This window comes from Trachinotus anak, unplaced genomic scaffold, assembly GCF_046630095.1.
Source record: "Trachinotus anak isolate AG129_WGS33_773 ecotype Australia unplaced genomic scaffold, CSIRO_AGI_Tana_v1 ptg000011l, whole genome shotgun sequence".
Taxonomy (NCBI): Eukaryota; Metazoa; Chordata; class Actinopteri; order Carangiformes; family Carangidae; genus Trachinotus; species Trachinotus anak.
In genome coordinates, this window is record NW_027273862.1 from 17,347,813 (window position 1) to 17,362,368 (window position 14,556).

At 38.3% G+C, this 14,556-nt stretch overlaps 1 long non-coding RNA gene across 6 annotated transcripts in view; it reads right to left on the minus strand.

Annotated features, from left to right (window-relative positions):
* LOC139627625 (uncharacterized) overlaps positions 1-14,556 on the minus strand; it is a 186,449-nt gene that overhangs the window by 88,498 nt on the left and 83,395 nt on the right. The window contains exon 3 of one of the 6 annotated variants that reach the window (XR_011692598.1): positions 6-1,678. The exons of the other annotated variants lie outside the window; for them this stretch is intronic. This is a non-coding gene — a long non-coding RNA (uncharacterized lncRNA). Of the gene's footprint in view, positions 1-5; positions 1,679-14,556 lie in introns of those variants that run through there. 6 annotated transcript variants of the gene reach the window in all.

The window sequence follows — 14,556 nt, forward strand, 5'->3', positions numbered from 1 at the left end:
TGCAGATTAAATGGGAACTGTTGAGTTTATTCTGAATCTAATGAAAGACCTAGATAATTTCATGCAGAGGATCTCAATGTCACAACGCTTATTTCCTGCTATCAACTGCGAAGGTGGCTGCCGATTTCACCATTACTGCAGCTTCACCGAGGATGGTGCTACCTGGCTACATGACCCTACCAAAAGAGTCGGAGTAGGTGTGATACAGTGGAGTGCAGAGAGTACCAAGGACTCCTGGTGCTAAAACTATTCATGGCAGGTGTCAGGTCTGATGGCTGATCTGATCCAGCTTCTCTGTCATCTATCAAGTCAGACACCAACAGCTAGAGAGCTGCAAAGTCAAACAATAATCTTGTCTCCTGTTACATGTTTGCTGATAAAAGATAACAAGTCCTGCTTGTGTTCTTGGTAAAACCCATATCAAAAAAAGGGGGCTAAAGGGTTCTCAAGAAAGATGTAACTGACAAATTAACGGCAGAAAAAAAAATCCAACACATATTTATTTAATGAATTGCACAAAACCAACATTAGTTTCTGTCAGAAATCCAATTTCTTACAATTTGAAATCACATATCAAGTCTCTGACATATGGCCTCTCCAGTCTCAATAATGTGCCTAGCCTCTGCATACTTACACATACTGTTCACCACAAGACAAACCAATAAAGAATAGCTCAAGTAATGCTTTTACAAATGCTACTTTTTTCCTTCTTTCAAAAATTGTAAAGTAAAAACAGGACAATAAAATTGAGGCCAGCACAGCACTAGACAGCCAGCATGAAATACAATTACGGAAATATACATTCATTTGTAAAGGTTGTGCGTCCTTTTTGAAGGTCTTGGTGATGAGAGTAAAAACCACAGTGAGCACAAACTACCTGAGCAATATTTCCGGTCTCAAAATAATCAGAAACCTTATAGATAGTGCTAGACCTTGCATCTGGATGAGATTAACAATCACCTGACTACACTGTGGATGCCTCAAATGTAATCCATCCACAGAAAAGTGGAGGGAGGATTCAACCCTGAAGTGACTACATCAAAAAATCCCTATATGTCAATCTTGACTTCAGTTTCTTGTGCAGGTTAAAAAGAACTGGCCTTGACTGTTTTCATGTTTTCAGCACAGAATCAGATGAAAAGAGCCTGAGATGAAAAATTAGGGCCAAGTAGACACTTGAAGGGAGAGGCAGACATTCCTTTAAGCCATCATAAATGACTCACTGGAGGGCCAGGCTCTGGTGGCGGTGAGGTGCTTCAGAAGTCAATGTTCGCAGAATCTAGTGTCAAGGGTGAATACATGTTTATAGATTTCATAAATAAATATTTCATTCAACTGTCAATGACGTGTATGTGGTGGAAGAGAGCCCTTTTATGTCACTCTGGTTTTTGGATGGGTCGGTGGTATGTGTAGAGAAAATTGAGGCTACTAAAGGCTACCAGCAGGAGAGAGCCAGAAAAGGCTTTCATTTGAATGATAGGCAAAGAGTAGATTTTTTTTCACCCTGATGTAATTTTTGAGGGTGTCCAGTAGAATTGGAGTGACGTTTGACAACAATTAGTGGTGCTGCTTTGAGCTGTGACAGGCAGGCCTACATACAACACAAAGCATACTCCGGTCCTCAACTCCACAGAGGGTCTGACCACCAGCTCCCTCACAGCTCCACACAAGAGTGATACTGCAAGAAAAAATCATATAAGTCAAGAAAATTAATACTCAGGCTCAATATGAAACATTGAAGGACGAATTATAAACCTCAATAACTTAAAAACATGCCTGTCAAACTCAAACATCACACTGATGTAAACAACAAGCCTTCCAAGCTAAATGTGACTAAAATGCGGCAGGGCAACACGGTTTGTCAATGTCTTCCAAAATGTTACAAAAAAAATGTACTGTTACGAAAATGATTAATTTGAGCATTTTTTTGATCTGACACCACAATGGTTACAGTTAAGTCACGCTACTTCTGCCTTTGTTCCTGACAGTTGTAATGGACAAGGAGGTTAAAGGTCTTTGAAAGTTTTATGTGAACATTCAATATTTTGGGCATTTTCACAAAAAACTGCATCAGTCGGTTTAGCCAGAGCCCCAAAATGACATATGTTTATGTTCAAGTGACAGAGACCTCTGGCAGCTCCAGTAATTATGACAGGAAGTCAGGTGTCGATGTTACAGTGAGACAATGTCCATGTAGGGATAAGGTCGGGGTGGATGGATGGATGGATCAACAAAACCTCGGACTTTAAAATGAAGACTACTGTTTGTTTTCCCATGTCAAACAGACAGTCAACATTTTGTGCATACACCTTATCAAACCTTAAACAAAATGTTGTCACAGCATAAAACAGATTTATTTTTCAACAGGGATTTGTAAGTGTTTGTTTGTTTAATAGGGATAATGAATCTTAATGAACATCAGTATAAAATACACAATGTAAACATGCCAGATTGTAGCAAAAATGCTAATTAATGTTTAAGATATGTCTTAAAGGTGAGATATGTAGAACACTCCCTTATTGTAAGTGGTGAGCCATTCCAACATTTACTTCTTACGGATAGTAGTTTGTCCAAATGTGATGCACCTTCAAGGCACCTCACAATCTTCTCTAGTGGTGGCTCTAGTGCCAATGCCACTGTCAGGCCCTCAGTTTATTAATTAATTTAAAGGTGTTGGGGCAAGTCCATGCATATATATATATATATATATATACATATTTATATATTCAATTAATTTTAGTTTTTCAGTGTATTGCAATGATGAAATGAAAGTGTTTTTTTTTTTTTTCTAAAACTTTTCTGGCTCTCTTGAAAAGTGATTCTATTGAAATAAGTGATGTTCCTCCTGTAAATGACCTGCTGGTAAAACAATACTCAATGTGTGAAAAATGTATTAAGTGTAAAAACATTCTGGCAGCATTAACAGTGAGAAATTGCCTGATTTATTTAAAATTTTGTAAGTTACATTTTACATTGTTTGACACCTATTTCCACATGACTTTTAAAGGCTAATGTAAAGTCCCATGTAACCCCTAGCTACATGAACTCATCCACAATGTCTCGCTCCTTCCCTTTTAGGAACACATTGAAATGTGTCACCTCTACTGGTGGTTTTGTTAACATGATACACACCATTTTCAGTTAATATTCAATAAGAGTCCTGCACATGGCTCATTGCAGACGTAAGGAGGAAGGAGGCCTTTTGGATGTCTTTCGCACATGTAAAAATTACACCATCATCAGCATACATTTATACTGTGATATCTTCTGGAAGACAGTTATCATACCATGAAAATTTCATACCATTGCAACCCTTATCACTGCAGGGATTTGCTCCCATATAACGGCTTTAGTGAGGTCAACCACTGAGACCTGGCAAGCAGTCAGTGTTTCAGTGAATTAATCAAAAAAAGGAAAAAAGGAAAGCTGCATTTTTTTATGTCTGGCCAACTACATGACCCATCCTTCTTTGGATTATTCAACAAAGAAACCAAACGTTCCAATATGTATACAAACCAGCATCTAACAGTACAATCTATTATATCCAACAATGGATATTAAATACATATATGCACATAGTCTCACATAAACACATGTGGAAATAAGATATATACAAACATGAGCAAAACCGCTCTTTAATTTATGTACCAGTTCCTGGTAGCTAACACATTACATTGTCTGCACATGCCAGTCATGTTATTCCATGACAAACTCAGAAAATCAGTTAAACACAAGTACCTTCCCCAAACTGTGGTCAGAAAGTTGAACACACACTGTCTAAAATATCATGCTGTTGCATCATGCCCTTAACTGGAACTAAGCGGTCTACGCCACACCTCAAAAAACAACTACATATTTTTGGCCAAATGGTGTAAAAGCAGTTTTATTCATAATGTCTTACAGTATCAGGAGGCGATTCAATCAAAATTGCCTGTATCAGCAGCCCATACTGGCCTGTATTTGCTACTATTGTTTGTACAAGTTCAAAAGGTTGCTGAAACCCACTTGTATTTAAAAACAAACACAAAACCATGCTGTTGTTGCGTGTGTAATGTAACTGTTTGTGTCTTGACTAAATTGCAGGTAGAAGCAATGACTTCAGGAACTAAAAACAAATTTAGGCAATAATTGAAATGTAGCATAAAATTGCCCCTGCAAATAACCATGAGCCATTACGTGAACACATTCTCTCCCCTTTCACTAACAACTAAGAAACCAAACCTCAAACACACAAAAACAGCATGCATGCATGAGCACAGACACACACACACACACACACACACACACACACACACAAACATGCACAAATTACGCAAGGTGGGAGAGACCTTTGAGGGTTTCACAATAGCACATTTATCCGCAAAATTAAAAATGGTGATTGATCCGTGGAATATTAACGGTCAACAACGTTTTTCATTAAGTTGTGAAGGGGAGCGAGGGGAGGCATTCTGGTAGAAGAAAGAGTGCTGGAAGAAGAAAGAGCAAAAGCTTTATTTAATGCTGATCCTGTACTGTAAAAAGGCCCAAAGAGAAATGTAAATACTCAACTCCAATAACGCGACAGCACACTAATCATATTTACAAACTATATTAAATCTGCCCATTGTGTTTGCCTTGCTGAGGATTGGCTACCATGTAATTGTCATTGTAACCCGTGTTGGCTTATGGGAAAATTTAACTGCAGTGATATAAGGTGACTGGTAGGATTATTATTACTTTATTATGACCCAGTATATGTTTATTAAAACAATTTGTCATGCAGAACAGGAGTGGGGAATGGAAACATTAAATCCTGCTCCACTCTGGCCGCAGAAATGAGTTACAATAAAATTAATGGTGGAGAGGCCTGGGCTGACACCAGAGTGGTACGTAATAACCCGCTGCTCCGTTTCATTTGCCGATCATTTCCTGTTGGGCCCTCACCATTAACCATACATGCTGGGGATTAGTGAAATAGTCCTGTGACAGCCATTGTTGTGCAGACTGTGTGTGTGTGTGTGTGTGTGTGTGTGTGTGTGTGTGTGTGTGTGCATGTGTCTATCTGTGCAGCTGTCTATGTGCTCGTGTGTATGTTTGCAGTCGTGTGTTTTGGCTGGAAATGCTGCTTTTATGTGGCTGGGCATTTGATCTTGAAAACACCGGCGCCATGGCAATATGCCACGGTGTGTTTATATTTCTGGTTGTGCTGTTATGAGAGGAGATATTAGGACAGAGAGGCAGTAAGGCTGGGATCTGAAGTCTTAGGAGGAGGCGTCATTTCACTGAGTGCCTGGGAGGGGCAAGATTAGTCTGTCAGTTCTGTCTAAAATGACTTTGAGGCTATAGCTACAGGGATGCAGCACAAGTTTAGCCAAGGAGTTAAGTGCATTTACACTGAACAATGCCCTTCATTCTCCTTGTGGTTTGGCGTTTGTGAGGACTGCCATGGTAAGGTGTAGACTGATTATATGACTTGGAGAGTATATTTTCTCTCACCTTTCTCTCATCTCCCATCTCAACCTGACCAAAACAAATGCTACCTGCCTGAACTGTAACTGAAAGTTACAGTTCAGGCAGGTAGCACAGGTAGCACTTACCATATGTAAGAATGTGAAGCAATTGATGTATAAATTGCTGTCGCTTTGTTTCCGATGTGTGAAAAGATTATACTGTTAAAAAGAAGGAAAAAAAAGAGACATTCCTTGACTTTCTTGATTGCATAAATTGATTGAATAGAATTCCATCTAGTTCACCAACCATTATTATCATCCAGCAAATGTAGTTATGCTGACAGTGCTCAGCCTCTCTGTGAAAAGCTTCACAAATGTGATTGATAAAGCTAGCTGGCTAGCTAATGCCAACATAAATAAATGCAGTCAATATATAAACAATGAGAATGAATTAGTTGAACGTTACTAGCCTATATTGTGCTAGCTAGCAAGCTGTTAACAATATTACACTTTATAAATCCTTTTTTTTTTTTAAATAATGATAGAACCATTTGTTTTAACAGAACAGTGCCACCTATAGGTAACAGGTTGGCAAAAGTAATATAGGAATAAATGGCTTGTGCCAACTTGGCACAAGAATCAGGTAAGGGTGGTAGCAGGGAAGACGCCATTGAGCAATAGTTCTAAACTCCAAGAAACTGTTACAAAGAAATTAGTGTAAATAGATGTAAAGAAAGTAGTGTTTAGAAACAAGAACCCTTTTATTTGAGTTTTGGTCCTTTTTGACAAACATGGCCAAGAACATCAAGCTCAACAGATGTGAGTACCTGCATGTTGGAACTTTTATAGCATAAAATGATGGTGATTTGTTGGGGAAAATGAAATCATGACACTTAATGTTAGCTAGACTATAGTCTCACATAGCCCAACTTATCTCCACAATTTGTTTTAGTGCTGCACCTGCCCTGCAGAGTCAAATATAGTCTTTCTCAATTATAGCTATTGTCAAACTATAATAACAACGTAACTTCTATTACCACATCTGTCAACAGGACACTGGTCAATCACATATGTCAAGTCACGTTTTGATCGATGTCCAAGATACTCACACCTACTGTTCCTAACTGAGTGCAGGTACGCACCTGAGCAATAGAATACCGACTGCAGTTCACTTAAGAGCCACTGCTGTCATTAATAACACAGGTTTGCTGAATGTTGCTTATAGTACCTTTAAGCTGTGTCCCAATGCCTAACTGTATACAGTGTGTACTGCACTATACTAATGTTTATAGTATACTCTTTTTTGTATTTGGAGATTAATGTCCATCAAAAGCACATTTAATAATGCAAGGGTTTTTAGTATGCATACTGATTGTTTTCAGCAGACTTCATTTAGACACTTTTCCAGTGTGAACACATTACACATTCAAAACCTGCATAGAATTACTATGTAGTATTAATTTGAGACACAGCTGTATCAGAGAAACATTGAGACATGTCAAAGTACTATCTACATCACATGCTCTCATAGACCAGGTTTCCATCCAAATTTAGTGAGAAGTTTAAACAAATTTCCAGAGAAATGAGAACACAAAATGCTAATTAATGCATGTTTCCATCCACTATTGTTATGTGAATTTGGAGAGCGGAGTTCATCGAGATAATTATGTTTGTTTTATGTGTTAATTTGAGGAACATTGCAGTCTTCTCTTTGGTCCACACAGATCTGATGTTTTCCACTGCTGCAATTTGTCTTCAGAAGCTTCACTGGATGCTTAAGTCTCCTGCTTTGTCATGATTTATTTGCTAAGTCTGTTTCCATTGCACTTTGTTGCATTTTGCAGGAGTAAAAACCATTTTATGATACTGTATCTTTTTGAAATGAGCATGAAAACGGATGGAAAATGCGCTTACACAGATAACAGGAATACCAGCGTTGAGAACAGTTCCTGTAGGCAAAACTCAGTTACTGTATGAGCAACGAAATGTCCTGAGTTTTAGCATAAGACACTAAATTCTGTTTGCTCATTGGCTATTAATGTATGTGGATAAAAATTAAGTAATAAGTGCAACCTAACAGTCTTGTATACAAGTGCACAGGTATGAGTACACATGTCTGCACAGCATGGTAGACATATATGTTTGTAAAAGGCTGACCGATTTTAATCACAAAACTGAGCCTGACACTCAATGAATGTCTTGGTTATTGGCCAATAAAAACATAATGTGTTTATGATTTGAACTGACTGTAATTCTGTGAGTGTTTAAAGACCCGTGTGTGCAATTTAGGGGGATCCACTGGCAGAAATGGAATATAATATTCAGAATTATGTTTCATTAGTGTATAATCACCTGAAAGTAAGAATCCTTGTGTTTTCGCTAGCTTAAAATGAGCCCTTCATATCCTCTTACATGGAGCCCGCCCTGTTTCACCGCCTTGTTTCTACAGTAGCCCATAACGGACAAACCAACCACTGGGAGGGCCTTTTGTGTTTTTACATGACCCAATTGGCCACCTTAGGTTCTCCTACCTGCTTGCAAAGGGAGGGGTGAGGGGAGGGGTATTTAGCTGTTTGTAATCTGCAACCTCACCACTAGATGCCACTAAATTCTATACACTGGTCCTTTAAGCATTGTTTTTGGTCTTTTGGTTATGTTGTCCTTGCAATGCAGTTTATTGTTACAATAGCAAGGTCCTTCATATACTCTCTCTCTCACTCTCTCTCTCTCTCTCTCTCAGGAATTTCAAAGTTATACGATGAAATGAATTGGTTGCAGTAATAAGATAGGATTCATCCGATGCCATTCAAAATAGCCTGATGAAATCTCTGGTTTGTGAATCTCTGTATCTCTCTATTGTGTAGTGTTTTTGAATTTACTGAACACCAGTTATGCCAACAAAGCCTTGGTTTTCTAAGAAACGTTTCCTTATTACACAGGATACACAAATAAACCACCCTCTAATTCCTCAATAATTAAAAAATAAGCCTGTGCTCACCATTACACGAGTCTGTGTACTGTGATGGGCTCCAAGACCTCAAAAAGCTCACATAGAGGAAGAAAATGAAACCGTTTGCGTGAATCATTTAATCATAAAGCATTTAAAAGAAAAATGCAATCACATGCACTTTATATTTCTAACAACATTTTTCCAAATCATTCCGTTTTTTTACATTGCCTACTTTCTACACATCTGTTTCACTTCCTTTTAATATATCATATGAAAATATATTGAAGATACATATACTTTTTATAGTTGTCATCACATGGAAATACAGTTGTGAGCAACTAGTCGAGTGTTGGCTGCCAAACTGTAATATTTGAATGCAAGATACTACAAAATTAATATTTGTGATCTAGACAACTCAGGTAAATGGACCGCTGCTTTAAAAGCTAACTGATCACTTTCGTAAATCCTTGTGGCCTCATACATTCAAGGCTGCATAAAGACTCCAAAACACACATTTAGCCTGTAGCATTTGCCTGTAGCAACTTATCATGTTCTTACAGCTAAAGGGTTTGTAAACAATTACCTATTTACACCTTTAGGAGAAACAACAGCATCCCATAATGTCTTTGTGTGCCACCTGCCAGCCTTCATTGGCTGTTTAGCCTTGGCTTGGTTAGGTCTCATTTTAAGAGGTAAGCTTTCTTTATCAGCTTTACTTTGGCTCTTTGCCATTTTGTTCTAGACAGGTACAGTGTACAAGAGAAGATGACTGAATAAACCGTTCTGTGAACAGTGCTTTGGCCCTTCACTTGCTCTCTTCAATTCCCCTAAATAAATGTAATTATAAGAGATTTTGACTTTTGACTTTTTATTACTTTTAAATTTTTTAAAATGTTTTTAATATTTAATATTTGATTCCTTGCCGTAGTCATTTCTCAGATATTTTCCCTCCTTTTCTTTCCCTCTTTGTCCTGGATTAAAAACATGTTCTTACATGCACAATACAATGCGCATTAGTAATATTAGAATGATTGCATTCTTAAAAAATATCATAAAAACTTTCATACTCTGTACTTATAATAAATTATTAACATGATTAAATGTGTAGAATCTGAAAAGATGAAATTACACTTTGTTACTGTGGTCATGCCATTTCTGACAAAATTACTGTCAAAAAAGTGGTGGTAATCAAATGGACAATTAGTTTTTAAGTGAGGTCGCATTGCTCAGTCCTCGTTTCCTAGCATCTACTGCCCACCCCTCATCAGTTCACTGTACCCCTCCCCACCCAACCGCACACCCCACCCCCCAATACAAAGCCTCTTATGACCACATTAATGCAACTAATTACCATGTCAATCACAAGTAATGCTTATTAATTGCCCCTCAGAAAGGGGCTATTTCAAATAGTGAGTAGTGCCTTTAAAAGCCCACTGAAAGGCTGACAGTAGGGTACGTTATGAGAGAGAGAGCCATGTTTCAGCCCTACTGCTGGCATTAGTCAATCTGCTGTCCAGATGTCTTCCACAGGTGACAGCTGCAATAGCCTAACAAGCAAATTAATCACGGGGCTTTTGTGGCGCTTCATTTTAGGGAAACTCATTTCGTTTCATAAAAGGCTTCATCTCGTGTGAAAAATGACAAATTGTGGCCATGGAGTGATGTGGAGGACCAAGCAGCCGGCTCTCATTTCTGTACCATGCCTGCAAGGTAGTGAAGAATAGAGAGGCAGAGAGATAGAGCAAGGGGAGAACTGGGCCAGAACCAGCGACGCAGTAATGAAGCCCAGCTCTGCCCCTGTGGGCTCAAGTTCTGACGAGCCTCACAGGTGGCTCGGTCAGATTAAAACCCAGCTTGGTTATAAGGACTAGGCTTTGAATGAGGGGATACACTCTGTGGTCTGTCAGTCATTGTCCCGAAATTGCAACATGAAGAACATTTTAAAAAGCTGGCCCAACAAGGGTTTTGGGGGCAGGGCATTTTCTTTGATTTAAACCCAAATGGCTTGTTGTATTTTAATGCCCCTTTTGGTTATGTGATGTTTTATTTAGGAGTGTTTTTTTTATTTTTTATTTTTTTTTAATCTGGGGTATGTGTTAGCTAATAAAGATGCAAAAATGAGGAATATTTTTTATTTTAAAGCAGGTGTCCCAGCCTACATGTTTGGGATAGATTTGGTACCTAATTATTGACGAGACTGTCCTTCCAAGAAACAACAGCATCAGTCATGTCACTGCTTGAGATGCAGGAGATCCCTGTTTGCTTCTTGTTTCTTACCAACAATTAACTTCTTTTAACCATGGCCTAACTCTAACTAAGTTGTTTTTGTGTCTGTAGCCCTGACATAATCAGACATTAACCATAACAATATTCACTGAAAAACAGTTTGGGAAGGCACTTACAAGGTACTGACAGTTCAGAAAACATTTTTAAGTGTGGCTCTGGAGGGCAATTACAAATTATGTATTTTGACCTGACTTGCTGTGTGTGAGTGGGTTTGAAAATTGACCCATTTTTGCCACACAAATATACTGACCCCAGGCCAATCCTTAAGTGTACTCTATGTTTGGAATCAAAAATCAAACATTGTGTCTATATATTAGGGGGCTGTGGAAATGCTTTTATGAGAGAACATCAAGAAGAATGTCACATCACAACTTAAAGGTAAGAAAAGTATGGAAAATTGAAAACTCACAATGGCCATACAGAACCAACGAATTAAACTTTTTGGATTTAAAAGCTTCAGAAACCCATTAATACAAAAAGGAGATAAATCCTTGAAAGCCGTCCAACAAAAACTGTAATTATCATTGTCAGTAGAAAAGAAAAGAGCACAGGGAGGCAAGAGGATTACACTCCTTCACAACAGAGGAATGTTCTGTGTTTATTTCTCTTCATTTGTTGAAAGAAATTCTGGGGTGACAGATGTCAGCAACACTTTATAATTTAGCATAATTATCATGTTCATTCTATTCTACCGGTGCATATTGTATTCCACCTTCCATTCTTCAAATTCTCACTTCAACTCACTCTCATTGCACAGAAATTCATAGTCCCCCTCTTGAATGTTTGACCATGGCACATAGAGGGAGTCTTTTGCTTAATGGATTAACAAAAGCAGATTCCTTGACAATACAAAGAATGTCTTGCAGTATAAATGAAAAGTTTTCATTTCATTTATCTTCGGTGAAGTCTTCAACAAACTTTCTCAGTCAATTTATACCTTGCTATTCAAAGACTTTTCACAACATTTCATAAGTATTCTTCAGTGTAGGTGCTTATGTCTGCACAGAGTACAACAGCCGTTAATAAAAACCTTCCAGTATTCTCTTAAAGGACCATATTACTGTTATTGACTTTTGGTTCCTCAAGCTATTTTTTCCGGTTAAGAGTTATTATTTCAGAATATTTGAGACAGGTTTTAATTTCAGGACAGTTAACATTAATTCTGTGTAGGTTGCAATTGAGTTAAAATGTTTCTGAAACAAGGTGAAGACCTAAGAATCCACAAAAGTTACCACATTTATTAAACAATTGGTATCTAAAGAAGGAGGCAACAGCTAACCAGTAATTGATGGCTTGATCTTCCCTTGCAGAATGTGCTTTGCCATGGGGACTCCGGACCCTGACGCCCAGATGCAACGCCTGCCCAGCAACTGAGATACGGCCAACCTCTGACTCTTCAATGAGGTCCCACTGGCAGATATGCTCTTATCACGACAGGCTGTAGCATACATCTTCCAACAGCCAAACACAGATAGTAAAGGGGCCCTAAATAGTTTGATAGGCAAAATTCTTACCGCGGGTGACTGTTGTGTGTGATCCGCGGAAGAGCGGTCAAAATCCAACTGGTTCGGGCAAAAAGTTGAAGGCAGGTGTCTTGTGGATTTATCACTTCAGATCAACCAGTGGAATTAAATGACTGATAGGAGCTGTGTGATCCGATTCACCACTTGAATCTCTGACTTATTATGCATGTTAATTTACGGATTTGTATGAAGTAGCATCAGAGGAATACTTTGACATTTTTACTGAGAGAGAAGATTGATTCCTGATTGTTCAATTTAAGGCTGCAGCCAGAGGCCAGTTAGCTTGGAAACAGTCTGTCCAAAGGTAAAAAAAAAAATTGAATCCATAACCAGCCATTAAATATGTCATTTTTACTCTTCAGTTTTTGTACAGATTGAACAAATAAGACATAATGGGTTCTGGTGGGTGGATTTTCCTACTTTTGAACAGACACAGACCAGCTGTTCCCCCCTGTTTCCAGTCTTAAGCTAAGCTAACTGGCTGCTGGCAGTAGCTTCATGTTTACTGTACAAACATGAGGGTGTTATTAAATGTCATTGTCATCTAATTCTTGGCAAGAAAGTGAATAAGTGTAAAATAAAGATATAAAACCAATCGTTTAAGTTGGAAAAAGAAGCTTGATTTTCTTACAGATTTCTAATTGCATTTGTCATGCTGAGAGAAGGATGACTGTGCATTATGTAACAAAATGAGTTACAAGTAAAGAAAGAGATAAACTGTCAGTTTAATTTTAGCTTGTTTAGTAGCTCCATGGGTGTTGCTTTAGTGTAGGTAAACATGGGAATGGTTTGGAGTGTGTGCGTATGTGTGAGCAAGGGGGTGGAGTGAGAAAGAACAGAAAGTGGACTAATGTCTACTTGAAGATATGGGAATATACAAGAACACACACATATTCATGCACACACTCGGACACTCAACACCCCCCTCCCCTGAGGGCCTAGAAGCTAATTAGCTCCTAAAGCATTTATTTATCACAGATAAACTGTCAAACAATCTCACTGGCACATCCCCAATGGAAATAAGAACTACTCATTAGTTTGTTCAATTAAGCTTTCTTTTCCCACTTCAGCCTGCCCTCCCCACATCACCACTGCAACAAGAATACACTTTTTGGTACTGCAAAAGTTGCCCTGCTTAAGGAGATTTCTCATGTATACACTGCAGTAAATGCCCTCAGCATCTATTACCTTGTATGTGATACAAAAGTAGATTTACCTAAAGTGAATAAATCTGTATGTGGAAAATCCTTAAAAAGAGAAGTATGATTAGAAATCCTGAAACAACCCAGGAAGATTAGTTCACTGTAACAACACTGAAAGAGGCAGCCGTCTGCTGGTGCTGTTGAATAAACTCATGAGGTAAACTCACTTCACATTGCAAACTTTTCCACACGAAGGCCTATTTGGGATTATTTTGAGCTGAATGAACTGAATTCATATTGTTGACTCTGCTGCACTTCATTTATGCAGCATGACAACAAGATGGGACCAAGTGGATCGAACATGGTGTCGTGACAACTTGGTGTCAATAGCCAATTATTCAGTGTGCTGAAATAGTACTTTTGAGCTTCCATCTGTACAGTATTTGCAAAAAAACATGTTCTTATTTCAGGCTGGGTGGACTGTGTTTGATCTGGAGGCTGAGATATGCAGTTTATACTTTCTGCGGCAATATAATCTTTAAATACAACTGGGGAAGATACCGGGCAGCTGACTTATATTTATTGTTTAATATAATATTTAATATACTGCACAGTAATTTTAGCAGTTTGAATAGAGTGCCAATTTAGTCTTTATTTCTCTGTTTCAAAGAAGTGATATCTTTCTCATGCATTAGGGTTAATTGTTTGTTAATGTGAACTTGCGTTTTGTGCTACATTATCAAGGTTTTTCCTTCTATTCCCTATTACAAAGATAGTCATTCTGCGTGATAACACAGAAGAACTGTGAAAGATTGTATTATGAACTGTACCTGTTCTGACTCATTTCATTAAATCATTAAAAGCTAATTAAATCTTAAGCATCACTGGTATTTGAATGTCAGAGGCATTATAGATTTGTTGAAGTAACACTGAATTTGCTAGAATCCTTTTCTTAAGGTCAAACCCTCATCACAAGTAAAGATTAAAGATATTCCCACCGATTCAGGTTTTTCCTCATACACCAAAATACTCAGTAGCACAACAGTCATCAACATTGCATGGAGGCAAACTTCTCTGGCCTGCTGATGAATGTGCTCAACACGGAGAGGGGTTTTACTTTCCTCAGGCCTGAGTATCTATCCCCTCAAGACAGAATTTCCGAGACACCACGAAGGCAATATTTGGCCCATTCCATCACTCTAATTCACTCCCTGCACATCCATATT